The 15,339-nt window shown below is 45.0% G+C and overlaps 1 non-coding gene across 1 annotated transcript; it reads right to left on the reverse strand.

The window, feature by feature from the left end:
• Positions 1 to 5,573: 5,573 nt before the first annotated feature.
• Positions 5,574 to 5,680, reverse strand: LOC142455698 (U6 spliceosomal RNA). Its single transcript, XR_012785848.1, has one exon. It is a non-coding gene; the product is annotated as a U6 spliceosomal RNA (small nuclear RNA).
• Positions 5,681 to 15,339: the final 9,659 nt, after the last annotated feature.

The following is a 15,339-nucleotide window of genomic DNA, read 5'->3' on the forward strand; positions in this document are numbered from 1 at the left end:
CCCATTCAGAGAGATCTATCCACATACCTCTTCCCCCACCTCCTTGTCACCAATTTTCCAATCATGTTCCTTCCAATTCCCTGGCCATCCAGCCAAGTCATTAGCCACAGCCCATGAATCAGTATACAGTCTCACATTTGACCATTTCTCCTTGCAAACAAACTGAACAGCCAGGTGCACTGCTCCAACTTCTGCCCATTGGGAAGATTTCCCTTCACCACTGTCCTTTAGGGTGATCCCAGAAAGGGGCTGTAGTGCTGCTGCTGTCCACTTACGAGTGGCACCTGCATATCGTGCAGACCATCCGTAAACCAAGCATGACTTTTCTGTTCTTCGGTTAAATTATCATAAGGAACTCCCCAGGAGGCCATAGGTGTGATTGGGAGAAGGAAGGTACTGTGACAGGAGTGGAGACTGTGGGCATTTGGGCCACTTCTTCATGCAGCTTACTTGTCCCTTCAGGTCCTGCTTTGGCCTGATCTCATATATACCATTCCCATTTAACAATAGAATGTTGCTGCGCACGTCCAACTTTTGATTCTGTGGGTTAGACAATACCCAGTTCATGATAGGTAGTTCAGGCCTCATGGTGACTTGGTGGCCCATGGTGAAGCGTTCAATTTCTACCAAGGCCCAGTAACAGGTCAAGAACTGTTTTTCAAAGGGGGAGTAGTTGTCTGCAGAGAATGACAGGACTTTACTCTAAAGTCCCAATGGTCTACGTTGTGATTCATCAATAGGGGTCTGCCAAAGACTCCACACTGCATCTCTGTCTACAACTGACACCTCTAGCCCCATCACGTCAGCTGGATCATAAGGTCCCAGGGTAAAGCAGCTTGCACGGCAGCCTGAACCTGTTGCAGAGCCTTGTCTTGTTCTGGGCCCCACTCAACATTGGAGGCCTTTCATGTCATTTGATAGATAGGTCGAGGTAGAACACCCAAATGAGGGATATGTTGCCTCCAACATCCAGAGGCCCACTAGGCGTTTTGCCTCCTGTTTAGTTGTTGGGGGCAGGGTGCAGATGCAATAGCTTGTTCTTCACTTTAGTAGGAATGTCTCGACATGCCCACACCACTGGGCCCCTAGAAATTTTACTCAAGTGGAAGGTCCCTGAATCTTGGTTGGGTTGATTTCCAAACCTCTTGCATGCGGATGTTATACCAATGAATCTAGAGTCTGATACATCCTGCTTTATGGGACCAATCAGCATGTCACACTAGTTCATTATAAAACCCAACGTTAAACTCTCTGCCTTTGAGTCAATTCTGACTCATAGCTCAACTCTAGTCAAAAAAGAGTTTCTCCTTAGATTTTTGTGTTTGTATCATCGGCAATTATTATTTTTTTTAAATCATTTTACTGGGGTACATGCAACTCTTAGCACAATCTATCCATACATCAATCGTGTAAAGCACATTTGTACATTCATTGCCCTCATCATTCTCAAAACATTTGCTCTCCACTTAAGCCCCTGGCATCAGCTTCTTGTTTTCTCCCTTCCTCCCCACTCCCCTTCCCTCATGAACCCTTGATAATTTATGAATTATTATTTTGTCATATCTTACACTGTCCGACATCTCCCTTCGCATCGGCAATCATTAGTCTTGTCTACTGCTGCTTTTTGAAGTAACCTTTAGCCTATTTCTGTGTTTATTCTCCTTCTGTTTTATCTTCCTCTGATAATGGGCCTAGGGGAGCTGCCGCCCCAGAATCAAACAGAGGTGAGGAGGGCCGGCCCAGCAGGGGGGGGACTCAGCCACAGGCTCCTCCTGGGACTCTGCTGGGCCTTTCCTGCTCCTGGGGCAGGTGGCCCAGGGGAAGTCCTTGATCTTGAATTCACACAGCCAGGGTCTGCAGGTGGCCCGACCTTCAAAGGGAGAATTTCTCATGACTGGGGCCTCCCCAGCCAGAGGAAGTCTAGGATCCTAGGAGGCTTCCTGAGAGCCAGCCCAGGGCTCCTCAACAAAGCTCAAGGAAGGAGAGGTGGTTGGCATCTGTCATTAAGTCTGCCCGCACTCCTGGTGACCCCACGCAGGACAGTCTGTGCCACCCCTGTGATTGTGACCCATGGGCTTTCATGGGCTGCTTTGCAGAATAGATCACCAGGCCAAGTAGCTCATGCAAGCTTCCATTGATAAACAGGCAGGTGGTGGCTGGATCTGAGGTTGGGAATCGAACCTGGCTCTCTCATCTGAAAGGCAAGCTATGGCTGACAAGGAAACTTCAAAATCCCTCTGCAGAGCCCCCCACAGGGACTAAGCCTCTGGTGAATCCCCTCTGATCATTGACAAAGGGTCTGAATAGCCGTGCTATCAGACCGAATGAATTGCAGATTGTATTAATGCAGAGGTCCTTAAGTTAAAATTCAACACCTTAGCATTTGTTCTCCCTTTGGGCTCATTTTAAATTTGTCCTAGTTTTTATTATTTTCTGCTTTCTTCTCAATTGAGGTTTTCCTCTGTTTTATTTTGCTATTCTTGTGGAGGCATTTTGTCACTGTTGCTGTGTTTGGTATGAAATCCAGGATCGATAACTCTATAGCGACAGTAACTGGACAAGTAGTTTAGGATGATGGCAGGAGAGCTGTTGTGAAACGGATTGTGGGGATGATTGCGCAACTATTCTTAATATACTTAAACAGTTTAATTACATGTCAATTAAACTGTGATTGTTTTTAATAGTGACTTGATAAGTAGTCTAAAGAACTGGCCTGGAGGTCAAAGATAGACAAAGGGGATTTCAAAAAGTTCATGAAAAATTCTACTATCTTCTAATTCAATTTCCCATGAACTTTTTGAAGCCCCTTCATATATGCCAATTGCAACTATTATTTTAAAATGATGCAGAGTCTCTAAAAATTAAAAACCAAACGTACTGCGGTTGAGTTGAATTGCCCTTACACCAGCGGTTCTCAACCGGTGGGTCACGACCCTTTTAGGGGGGGGGTCAAACAACCCTTTCACAGGGGTCGTCCAATTTATAATAGTAGCAAAACAATGAAAACGATTTTATGGTTGGGGGGCACCACACCATGAGGAACTCTATGAAAGGGTCACGGCATGAGGAAGGTTGAGAACCACTGCTTTACAGGGTTTTGCATATTGACGATGCAGACGATCACATTTTCTTCTCAGGAAGCAGCTGGTGGGCTTGAACGGATGATTTTTCAATTAGCAACCAACCTCTTAGCCACTGTGCCAATCCTTATCAAGACAAGCTTATAAGTCAGGGCCTCTCCCCTGAGGCTCCTTAGAGTGGGTCCTATCCAGCCCACATCACCTTGGGAGGGAAGGAGGTGATGCTCATCTGACCGGAAGGAGAAGACGAAGCTGCTGTTTATTACACTTGCTGTGCCCCCGGCTCTGGGCTGGCCAGACACACACTCACAGCACTTGAAGATGTGGGTTTCCCATTTTGCAAGCGTGGAGACGGACGTTCAGGGGCATTGACAAACTTGCCTACAGCGTACGGTGAGGATGTGAAGTAGATATAAAGGAGCAGCAGCAATCGTGGTTACAGCTACTGCTTCCTCGGGCTACGTCCGTTCTTGACCAGTTAGTTCTCTGTCGTTCCTTCCTGATCAGGAGGGTCACCATACTGTCCAGTTGCTTTGAGTCAATTCTGACTCCAACTTCATGTGCGTCAGGCTAGAATTGTGCTCCACAGGGTTGGGTTGGGTTTTTTTTAAAAAACTTATTGTGAATTAGGTGGGGGTTTACATTTCACATCATCACTTTTGCATTCAACAACTTAAACTGCTCATCAAGCCTCCCGACAGCTTGTCCTTCTCCCCTCCACCCACCACTTCGGTTTCTCTTCTCCCTCTTAGAGAATAATGTAATGCCCCCACCCCCCAGCATCCAAGTGAACACTGAGTCCCTGCTAACCGATTGCTCCCCTTCCTCCTTCCCCCTCCCCCGACCAGTTACCATCAAAGTATTTTCCTTTTGGCATAAAAACCTTTCTCCCCTAAAGTTACGGCCTCAGATATCCATAGGGGCAGTTCTATTCTGACCTATAGGGTTACTATGGGTCAGTATTGACTCCGATGATAGTGAGGTGGTTTTTTTTAAAGAAAAGCTTTGCCTTCAAGTCTCCATTATTAACAGTGATGTCATACAATCCCCGTCCTTTGGGGATTGACTGATTTCACTCAGCAAGTCCCTCGGTGCCATGAGGTGCTTCACAAGGTCATCATTATTCTCGATGATCGTGGTGTTCCGTTGTGTACGGACCACAGTTTCTTTATCCATGCTTCCACTGATAGGCATTTAAGTTGTTTTCATCTTCCTGCTGTCGTGAACGGTGCTGTGGTGCAGATTGGGATGCGCGTATGGGCTCATGCTAGCTCAATAGGGTTTTTATTGATTAATTTTCCAGAAGGTTGTCTAGGCAGACTCAAACAGCTGAACGTATTAACTATTTCCACCACCCAGAGCTGGATGTTACTCATTCACATTTTACAGGTGAATAAAATAGAATTCAAGAAAAGCTGCTCAAAGTCACACAGATCTGTCTCATTCCAAAGCCCAAGCTCCGAGTCATGCCACCTTATGGCCTTCCTCCTCAACCTCCTCAACCCTATAACCTGGATGTGCTTGCCTCGGTGTCCAGGGAGAGGTATCTGTAGGATCGCTCAAAATGGAGTGGGAGGTGTGATAAGAGTTGTATGAGTCCCTAATAAAATGTTAAAAAAAAAAAAAAGAAAGAAAGAAATACTCCACATCTACCCTCCCCCTCAAAAAAAATGGAGTGGGAAGGGCTCAGCGTGCCCTTCCTGCTCTCGATTGGGATGGCAGGTCAGATTGGGTTTTGGGGTGGAGGGTGTGTGCCTGTGGCTACTCACCCCCCCTACACAGACACAGACACACACACACACACACACACACACACACACACACACACACACACACTGGGGTGAAACTCAAAGAGAGTGCAACAGAGCAACAAGGGGAGCAAAGCAATGAAGTCCCAGAGTAAGCAATAGACCTGATCGAAAAATATTCATAAGGGTCAGCAGACAGACCTGGAACTAACTATAGCCTTTTTGATTTCTTTCTTCCTTTTTTCCCTGTATGTCTGTCTACATAAGATAGGCAGGATAAACAATCCCTAGGAGAAAACAACAGGACTGACTGTTCTGGGGAGACATGGGAGAGGACGAGGGATCTAAAATTTATGACGAGGAGGGCATAGAATTCATGATGAGGTTTGATCAAGTGAAATGTAGCGAAGAGGAATTCCTGAGATCCGAATGAAGGCCAAACGTGATAGTGGGACAGGAGGAAAGAAAAAGGAAATATAGGAAAGAAGTAGGAGGCGAAAGAAATTTGTAGAGGTCTAAATATAAGCATGCATATGTGTAAATATATAACAATAAGGATATAGGTCTATGTACATATAGTCATAGGTTAAGTATGAAGGTAGCAGATAGACATTGGGCCTTTACTCAAGTCCTCCCTCAACATGAGAACATTTTGTTCTAATAACCTGGCATTCTGTGATGCTCACCTTCCCAACATAATTGCTGAAGATGAAATGGGTGCATAAACACTGCCTATTTGTCTTTTTTTAATAGGGAACGCTTCACGAATTTGCGTGTCATCCTTGCGCAAGGGCCATGCTAATCTTCTCTGTATCGTTCCAATTTTAGTATATGTGCTGCCGAAGCGAGCACTGCCTATTGTCTTTATTCAGGTTCTGTAGGACTATTAGGTATTCCGAAGTTCTCATTCTTTTTTTAAAGATCATTTTATTGGGGGATCTTACAGCTCTTATAACAATCCATACATAAATTGTATCAAGCATATGTGTACATATGTTGCCATCATTATTTTCTAAACATTTACTTTCTATTGAACCCTTGATATAAGCTCCTCTCCCCCCACCTTCGCAACCTCTTGATAAATCATAAATTATTATTATTTTCATGTCTTACACCAACCACTGTCTCCCTTCCCCCAAGGTTTCTGTTGTTTGCCCCCCTGTGTGTGTGGTTATGTTGATCATTCTTCTCATTGTTATCTATAATAATTTGTTATGACCAAGGTCTCAAGTAGAAAGGAAATGTTTAGGAAATGATGATGGCAACATATGTACAAGTGTGCTTAATACAACTGAATTATGGATTGTTATAAGGTATGTAAGAGTCCCCAATAAAATGATTAATGAAGAAAAGAAAAAATAATAATTTGTTATGTTTACCTTTGTATGGAATAGGCAAATATATGCATATCTTCTCAGTTGACCAGGTATTTGCTTTCCAAATTGAGGGAGCACTCCCAGTGTAGCATCCCTGTAGTGAAACATCGTAATTGGTAGTCTGTCAATTCTAAGAGTCATGGTTTTTGCCAATGTCTTCAGTGCTACTTGGACTTCTTCCTTCAGTACTATCAGTGCTTAATCATATGCTACTTCCTAACATGGGTGAGTGTGGATCCTTTTGGTACAGTGACTCTTGGCATTCCTTTCACTTCTTTTGATGCTCCCGTTTGTCGAACATTTTGCGCATAGAATCCTTCAATAGTTCAACTTGAGGCTTGGATTTTTCCTTCTGTTCGTTCAGCTTAAAAATAGTATCTTTTTCCCTTGTGGTTTCCTAACTCTAGGTCTTTGCGTACTTCATTATAATCTTTTCTTTGTCTTCTCGAACCCTTTCAAACCTTCTATTCAGCGGTTTTACATAATTATTTCTTCCTTTCCTGAATAGAAAGTATTTAGTCATTAAAAATAAAAAGCTTTATTGAGCTAGCTCAATAGTTTTTACGAGGTTAGGATCTGCAAGCACTGATTCGTTGTAGAACCTGTTCATGACTTCAAAAATAAACCTGTGCCCGTAACTCCTCGATTCCGCCTCTTGCAACTCCAGCAGCCGCTAGTCTTTTTTCCTCGCGAGATTTTTTTATATTCTCTCGATATTAATATAAATGGAGTCCTGGTAGGTGGTCTTCTATGACCATTTCCTTGTATTTGGTGTACGTTCAAGGTTCACTTATGTTGGTGCATTAGTTTTCTTATAACCCCCTCAGAACCACCTGTGAAGCCCTTAAGCAATGGTACCTCTATTTGTCTTGGTCTCACTCTGATCAACCCTTCTTGAGCTTTCTCATCCCAACTTACTGAAGTACTCAATGAGAAAAAAGTCACATTAACTAACTCTGCTCTGAAGATATTGTTGCACAATTTAAAATCAAGATATCGGATAAGGATTTTATAAACAAACACAAACCTTCCATGCCTTTGCTGTTTCTCTTCCCTCCCCTGTAATAAATTAGCTCTTCCACATGTCACTCTTTCCAGTCTCCATAAGGGACACTTCTTATTTCAAGAGTCCCCTTGATAGGCATTTCAAAAAACTTACTCCCCCTTTTGTTTCCATGTCTTACAGGCAACCTCAACTCCCGCTCATACTCTGCTCATTCCACAAAAAAGTATCATTCTGTCTTTTGCTCTGCTGTCCTTGTCACTTCCTTTCCAAATACCTTGGCGAGTCTAATCTGCATATCACAGCAGCTCGGAAATTATCTCCTGCAGATTTCTTTCTTTCTTTCTTTCTTTCTTTCTTTCTTTCTTTCTTTCTTTCTTTCTTTCTTGGCTTTGTGTTGGTTTCTTGTTTGTTGTGAAGAGCAGGTAGGTTTGTGGGTTTGAGTTGAAAAAGACAAAACAAAAAGAACCCTCCGCTTGGACCTTCTGAAGATGACTGGCTTCTTCCATGTCTGTGACACTTGGTCAGACAGACACCTCTCTGGTGATGTCTAGGGACATGCGGTTGTATGTTCTGCACTGTAGATCTGTGGGGCTTTGCCCTGAGCGTGCTTTTGGGGGGCCCTGAATATGTTTCTTACTCTCTAGCTTAGCATGATTGGTGACTCTGCTGCCAGGTACAGGACTGCGGGTGCCAGGTTTGAAGATGCTGCTGCAGTTACCTTCTGGGCTCAGGGCCTCGGCTGTGCCATAAACAAGCCATTCTCTACTCTCTTTCTTGAAGAAAGATGCTTCCTGGGACTTGAAAATCTCATCTTTTAGGTGTTAAGATCCTGGTCGAATCATACTTGTCAACAGGATTGAGAATAGTCATCAGTAACCATTGAGCTAGCACCATCACCTGTGTGGCTGGACCTGTGAACACGGCACTGGAATTCTACGCAGGACCCTGACACCAGTGCCGAGCAGCCAGGAAGATGACATAAAGGCATAATGGCACAGTATTGACTGGAGATGATGAATGGATGGCGTCTATATTCACTGCTTTGAACCTGTTTGGGCTATTGTCCCATGAGTCCTTGAACAATGTGGTGAGACTGTTCACTGTTGCGTGACATAAGCCAAGTTTGTGTTGTGAATCATTAGACATGTCGTCAGGGATCAACAAATGAGAGGCTTCACATGACTGCAGGAGTCAGGAACTGCTGGTGGCCCAGGATCTTTGACGTTTGATGAACTGGCAGCAAGGACAATTACGCCTGGAGTCCATAACATTGCTCAGCAAGCTGATGTCCGTCAGCAGCAGGCAAGCAGCCACCCTCTGGGCCTCACTGGAGAGAGTGGGTGCCAGCCTGTTCTAGACCCCGAATCAGCTGTCATCTGTCTGATGCAATTACATTCACGGACGGGGTGTTCTGCAGGTGTTGTATGAATGTTTCTGAGTATTTTCTGTTACACTTCTGGATTCTAGGAAGAGAAGCTAAATCCTACCTCGGAATTTCACAGATGAATACGGTTTAAGCCCCTGCAGCTGCAGTTCCTGCCCCCTCCCTTTTTGTTTATCCTCCTGACCAGCTTAAAAACTTGCTCTTCACCACAGACAGGCGCAATTTCTCTGATCTCCCCTCCTTCCCAGGAAGTGCGACTTCACTGACTCCTTGCTGGAACCTGTGAATCTCGCCCGGGAGCACAGATCAACTTCTCCTTTTCCTTCTTTCTGGCCTGGCCTCAGATTATCTTTGTGGGCCTAAGAGACCACGGCCAACAATACATGGCAACGCCAAAGAAAAGCTAGCCTATCCTTAAGTTGCTCTACGCCAAAGGGAAATGAGCTGAGCATCCCATTGGCCTCTGGACTGTTCAGGCCTCATCTGGAGTTTCCTGCAGCTCTGGGCACCACATTTGGGTTCCACATCTTGATCATGCTTAGCCCCCAGGGAAAGGGAGGCAGGAAAACGAGGAGTCTGGGAGCTGTCACACTGTAGGACCTAGGGCGGCTTCCTCTGAAGATGACAATGTGTGGGAACAAGGGAGATGTCGGTAACTCCTGAAGGATTCTCATGAAACAGAGGGAATGAGAGAGCTATGCAGGGTTTAGGCGAATGGCTTCTCACCAGTGGTTCCTGCTGATGAGAGAAAGCACTGTGTTCAGTCCCAGGACATCGGCACCAAGACAGCTGTTGGCTGTACACCGTGTGTTCTCCCCCTTCCCCAAAGCAGCACGCGGGGTCGAACCACTCCACCCCGACTTTGCCCACAGTCCCAGGATTAGACTCATGACTCAAGCTCCGGCCATCAGACTGCTGGATTCCTTTGGCCACAGCAATCTGTTCAGGGTAGACATGTGACCCAAGCCAGATCAACGTGTCTATTCCAGGCAGAGGGCCTGTTCTCCTATTAAAATCTCTAGAAGCCAGGAGCTACTGGAGGCCACCTTGCAATGTGTGAGAAGAGTGTGCTAAAGAGTCACGCCAACACAGAGGAAATCGAGCCGAGAGATGGAGAGAGGATGATCTCTGCTGGTACTGTGTCAACACCTGGATCCAGCCACATCTGGAGCTTGTGTCTTTTAACCTCTTGATAGCATAACATAAATATAATCACATTTGCATCACTTTTATTGGTTGGAGTTGAGATTTTGTTATTTGTAATCAAGTACCATATATACTCCAGTATCAGCCAACCCAAATATAAGCCGAGGCAACTAATTTTACCACAAAAAAACTGGGAAAAGTTACTGACTTGAGTATAAGCCTAGGGGAATATTTATTTCAAAGAAAAACAGAAAACTAGTTCTGTAAGTGGAAAAGAGGGTCAGGAAAAACAACATGGTATCAACAACAACTATACAGCCTGTTACTGCATGTGCTGCATTGCTGCGCATGCTGCCTCACTGCAGGTCCACAATGCAGCTTGTATAGTTTGAGGCCCACTGTAGGCCGATGATATTCCAGAATGTGATGACATGACTGTGCATAGAGCAGCCTGTGTCAGGGCTCATACTATACGCACTGCGTTGCAAATGCAGCATTACCACCTACGTATGGGAAGTGCTAATGCAACACATGCAGTAACATGGTGCGTATGTAATGCAGCATGTATGAGCCCTAACACTGGCTTCTCTCTGCAAGCATAGTCAACACTGGGTCCAGATAAGGGTTAATAAGAAAATTAAAAATAGCAGACTAAGTACTGTAAATAATTGTACTGTATATCAAAGACCAGAGATATACCAGTACTTGTATTCAGCAATGCTTGGGTGGAGCAAAGGGGACGTGACCAAGCATGGGTAAGACTGTAACAGCCACGTCCTTGGTCACAGCCCTGGAGAAGAGTGGGAGAAGAGGCCGCATCTGACATTGATCTGACAAGGATGCGGTGCGCCCCAGGGACCAGCACACAGACGCAGGTAGGTTCTTGCCCAATAAAGCACGGACAACACAGAGCCTGCAGGCGTGCAGGAGAAAAGGAGAGAGGTGATATCAGCAGTCATTAGACCACCCAAAGAAGCTGCAGGTGCCTGTAGGCGAGTGGGAGAGACCGGAGAACACCTGCACTGCACCAGAAAACAGGTAAGTGGGACCCTCACTCGAGTATAAGCTGAGGTAGTGTAAACTGAAAATTCAGCTTATACACAAGTATATACAGTATCTTAATACATCATATTCACCTGCAAGTATATCACGTTGTCTGGCGAAAGGCTTTGCACAGTAGGAATTGTAACGGTTCATATTTATTGATCACCTTCTGCGTGTAGAATTTGTGGGCTGGTTTTATAGTCGTGTTACTTTTGATTGAGTTATACTTGCCCATCGTTTACAAAGTAAAGAGTTCTGTAAGAAGCAAGTGTCCAGCGACCCAGCTCCCCTTAGAGGCAACCACTTTCAACGGACTCTTTATCTATTGATTTTCATATTGGGAAATTAAGGTTCAGCTCATGTGCACTCTCCTTGACCCTACCCCCACAGCACATTACTAGCCCCATTCCTCTCAGCTTAGTTACACCCTACTTTTGCTTGAATCAACAGTCAGTGTTTATAGTTTTATGACTCTGTAAACTCTCTTCACAGCGGATGTAGTAATACTAGAACTACTTTTTTCCTGCATAACATTTTGTTTCTCCTAGAGTTAATAATTGTCGCAGTTTTTCATTTGCTTAGCATTCTGTGTATTCCACACTCTCTTATTTGGGTACATTTCTAGTCAATATGTTCTAAATCCTGAGGCATTAGACCAGTCCTATGCTCTCAACCAAACTGTACTTGACCCTTCTGACCTGCTTCAGTTGGGACTGTGTGTCCTGCTATCTTGGGTTCTCCCCAAAGAGTCTCTTTGTTCCTTGTTCTTATTCCCTAGATCCTATTTGTTCTGTCTTCTTGGTTTGTCCCCTTATTTTGATAAAACACATCTTACAGTAGCTTCCTAAGATAATGGGAGCCGAAATCACTGAGCTCTTTGCTGTACATTCTTCATAACCCACAGCTATCTAGTCGATTCTGATTCATAGCAATAGAGCAGTGGGTTAAATGTTGGGTTGGCAGTTCAAACCCATCATCTGTTCCAAGGGAGAAAGATGAGGCCGTCTTCTCTTTTAAAGATTTAAAGTTCTAGGGTCACAAGGAAGAGACACGCCAGTCAGGGTGCAGTATAGCACGGATGAAACATACAACTTTCCTCTAGTTCTTTAATGCTTCCTCCCACTACTATCATGACCCCATTTCTACCTTACAAATCCAGCTGGACCAGAGCATGTACACGAGTACAGATAAGAGCTGGAACACAGGAAATCCAGGACAGAGAAACCCCTCAGGACCAATCATGAGAGTAGCAATACCAGGAGGGGAAGGGAAAGGTGGGGGGAGAAAGGGGAAACCAATCACGATGATCAACATACAACCCCCTCCCAGGGGGACAAACAACAGAAAAGTGGGTGAAGGGAGACATTGGTCAATGTAAGATATGAATAAAAACAAACAAACTTTAAATTATCAAGGGTTCATGAGGGAGGGAGGGGGGCGGGAATAAGCTGATACCAAGAGCTTAAGTAGAACGAAAATGTTTTCAAAATGATGATGGCAACATAAGTACAAATGTGCTTGACACAATGTATGTATGTATGTATTGTGATAAGAGCTGGACGAACTCCCAATAAAATGATTTTAAAAATCATTAACAACAAGGACGTAGAGATCCTGGTGGTGTTGGAGCAGCAGCATTCTAGCTGAGCGGAATTACTAAGAGGTTGAAATAGGGCACGCATGGTGAGGCAGGAGGAAGGCGAAAGGAAACAGAGGAATGATCTAGGAAGCAAAGATATGGATAGAGCTGTAAACATAGGCGTGTACATATGTTAACCCATGCATTCATAACAATAGAAGTGTTGGCCCATGTACACATATTTATCTGGCAATACACTGAGGCTGTGGATGGACTTTGGGTCTCTCCTCATGCCCTGCCTCCAGGCAAGAACACTTTGTTCTAACAACCTGGCATTTTGTGATGCTCACTGTCCTGGCACAATTGCTGAAGACAAATGTGTGCATAAGCAAATGTGGTGAAGAAAGCGGATGGTGCCAGGCTATTAAAATATATAATGTCTGGCATCTCAAAGGCTTGAAGTTAAACAAGTGGCCATCTAGTAGAGAAGCAACAAGCCCACATTGAAGAAGCACACCAGCCTGTGTGATCATGAGGTGTCGCCAGGACCAGATAACAGGCATCATAAAACCCCAAACAAACAAAACCATATCATTGAGAACAAGTGGGGTCAGAGAAGAGACCCAAAGCCCATCTGTAGACAATGGGACACCTCACAGAGGGGTCACAGGGAAGGTATGAGTCAATCTGGGTGCAGTAAAGCACTGATGAAACACACAATATTTTTCTGGTTCCTGGAGGTTTCGTTGGCCCCCATTAGGCTTCCTCACCCCTCATGACCCAACTACTGCCTTTCACTGTGGGCTAGACCAGAGCAAGTACACAGGTATGGATAAGATGTAAGAGCTCACAACACACGGAATCCAGGAAACCTAGCAATACCAGGAGGGCAGGGGGAAGGTGGGGAGTGGAGGGGAAACCTATTGTGATGTTTGACACATAACCACCCCCACCCCAAGGGGGATGAACAACAGAAACCATGGGAAAAGGGAGACAGGAGTTGTATGAGACAGTAAAATAATAATAATTTATCAAGGGGCCATGAGGAGAGAGGAGGGAGGTGGAGGACAGAGGAGCTGGCACCAAGGGCTCAACAGAAAATAAATGTCTAAAAAATTTTTTTAAAAACTGAAATAGGGAACCAGAGATATCAGTTTGTAATGGAGACAAGGATGAAGTGAGAAGAACGGTGTTGTCACAGAACACGCCAATGGAAAGACAGTCGCGTAGACGTCAAGAACTCGGATGAAGGGGAAGGGCATATGCCATCGGAGTGGAGTCTGAAAACATGACTGATGGAGACAGGAAGACACGGAGAAGGGCTCAAGCGGTACAGCCAACAGACGCAAATTCACTTGCCCACACAGCCCTGCGATCCCTGTGACGTGCAGGGTGAACAGATGTGGGAAGGAGAGTGGGAGAACGCTCACAAATACATATGTCTGGAAGAGAGTTACATTTGGACATTTACCGTTGCTGCAGATATAGGGGCTATATAGGGAGGCAAAATCTTGAAAACTTCTTGGCTATAACCAAACACCCTGAGAGAATGAGCCTCTGGGCTTGAGGTCTCAGGATCGTAGTTGGGGGGAGAGGGGGCGGGCAGTAAGGTCAGTTGGCATACCATAGTCCTCAAAGAGAATGTGCTACCGCCTACTCTGGTGAGACGTGATTGGTGCCTTAAAAGCTTATGAGCAACCATCTAAGAGGCAACTCTTGTTCTCTCCCATCAGGAGGAAAGGAGAGTGATGAAAACCAGATGGAAACACTTAGTTGAATGGACCCATGGACCACATGAGCATCAGTCTCCATAAACCCAGTATCAGAAGAACTAGATAGTGCTTGCCTACCACTACCAACTTGAGTTCAGAAAGGGGTCACATTAGAAGGTTCTGGATAGAGTGGGAAGGAAATATGGAACAAAATTCAAAATCATCAGAGACCAGGCTTGTTGTTCAGATCTAGACTAGAGAAACAGAGAGTATGATTTTTGGTCACCCTTCAGCTCTGGGATGGAATTCACCACGGTAGCTTAATTTTCGGCCAAATAATAGACAGGTCTGGAAGGGGGTGGGGGCGGGGAATAAGACTAGTAAGATGTGCACACCTTAGAATAGTCAACCATTTGCCATCAAAGTGGCAGCATTCACCCAAGGAAAGGTTCGGAAAGGTTCGGAAGGAAGCAAGAATGGAGAGAGGAAACACAAGGAGAAGGTGGGATGGGTGATTGTGGTAGTTATGTAATCGTTTGTCAATTTGAGAGGATTAAGAGTGAAGGGGTGGAGTCTAGCCTGTCAATGAGGTTGTAGCCAATGTGGGCTTGGCCTTCTCCTGAGGATTCTTGGAGCTCCAGTGTACCTCCTTGGAGGTGGAAGACACATTCTCTCATGGCTTACTCCATGTGAGACATCCCTGTGGAGAAGACACGTGGAGAGAGGCTGATGGAGCCAGACCTCTGGAGCTGGAGAAGCCATATGGAGACCCCTGCCAGCACTGAGATGCTTACATCACTGGATCCACAAGACTTCCTGCCCACTAGCCTGTGCTCTTCCTGCATCCAGGGTCATTGCATGTGTTTTGTGAGTCTGAAGAGAACTTTATAAATTGGTGTTGTACATATGGGCTAATATTGGATTTATGGACTTGATCTGGTCTGGGCTGTTTTCTCAATATTCAACTGGTCTTGTAGATAAAGTTCTTTCTTACCACATATGAGTGACTATGGGTTTGTTTCTCTAGTCCACCCCGACTAACACAGTGTTGTTGCACTGAATGTATTACAATGAATGAGATGATGCACCATGGGTATGACTTGTTGAATGTAAAATGGATAATGTGTTGGTGATACCGGGAGGGTGGGGTGAAAAGGGGGAACCGATTACAAGGATCTACATATAACCTCTTCCCTGGGGGACGGACAACAGAAAAGTAGGTGAAGGTAGACGTTGGACAGGGCAAGATATGACGTTGGACAGT

This window comes from Tenrec ecaudatus, chromosome 8, assembly GCF_050624435.1.
Source record: "Tenrec ecaudatus isolate mTenEca1 chromosome 8, mTenEca1.hap1, whole genome shotgun sequence".
In the NCBI taxonomy this organism is placed as follows: Eukaryota; Metazoa; Chordata; class Mammalia; order Afrosoricida; family Tenrecidae; genus Tenrec; species Tenrec ecaudatus.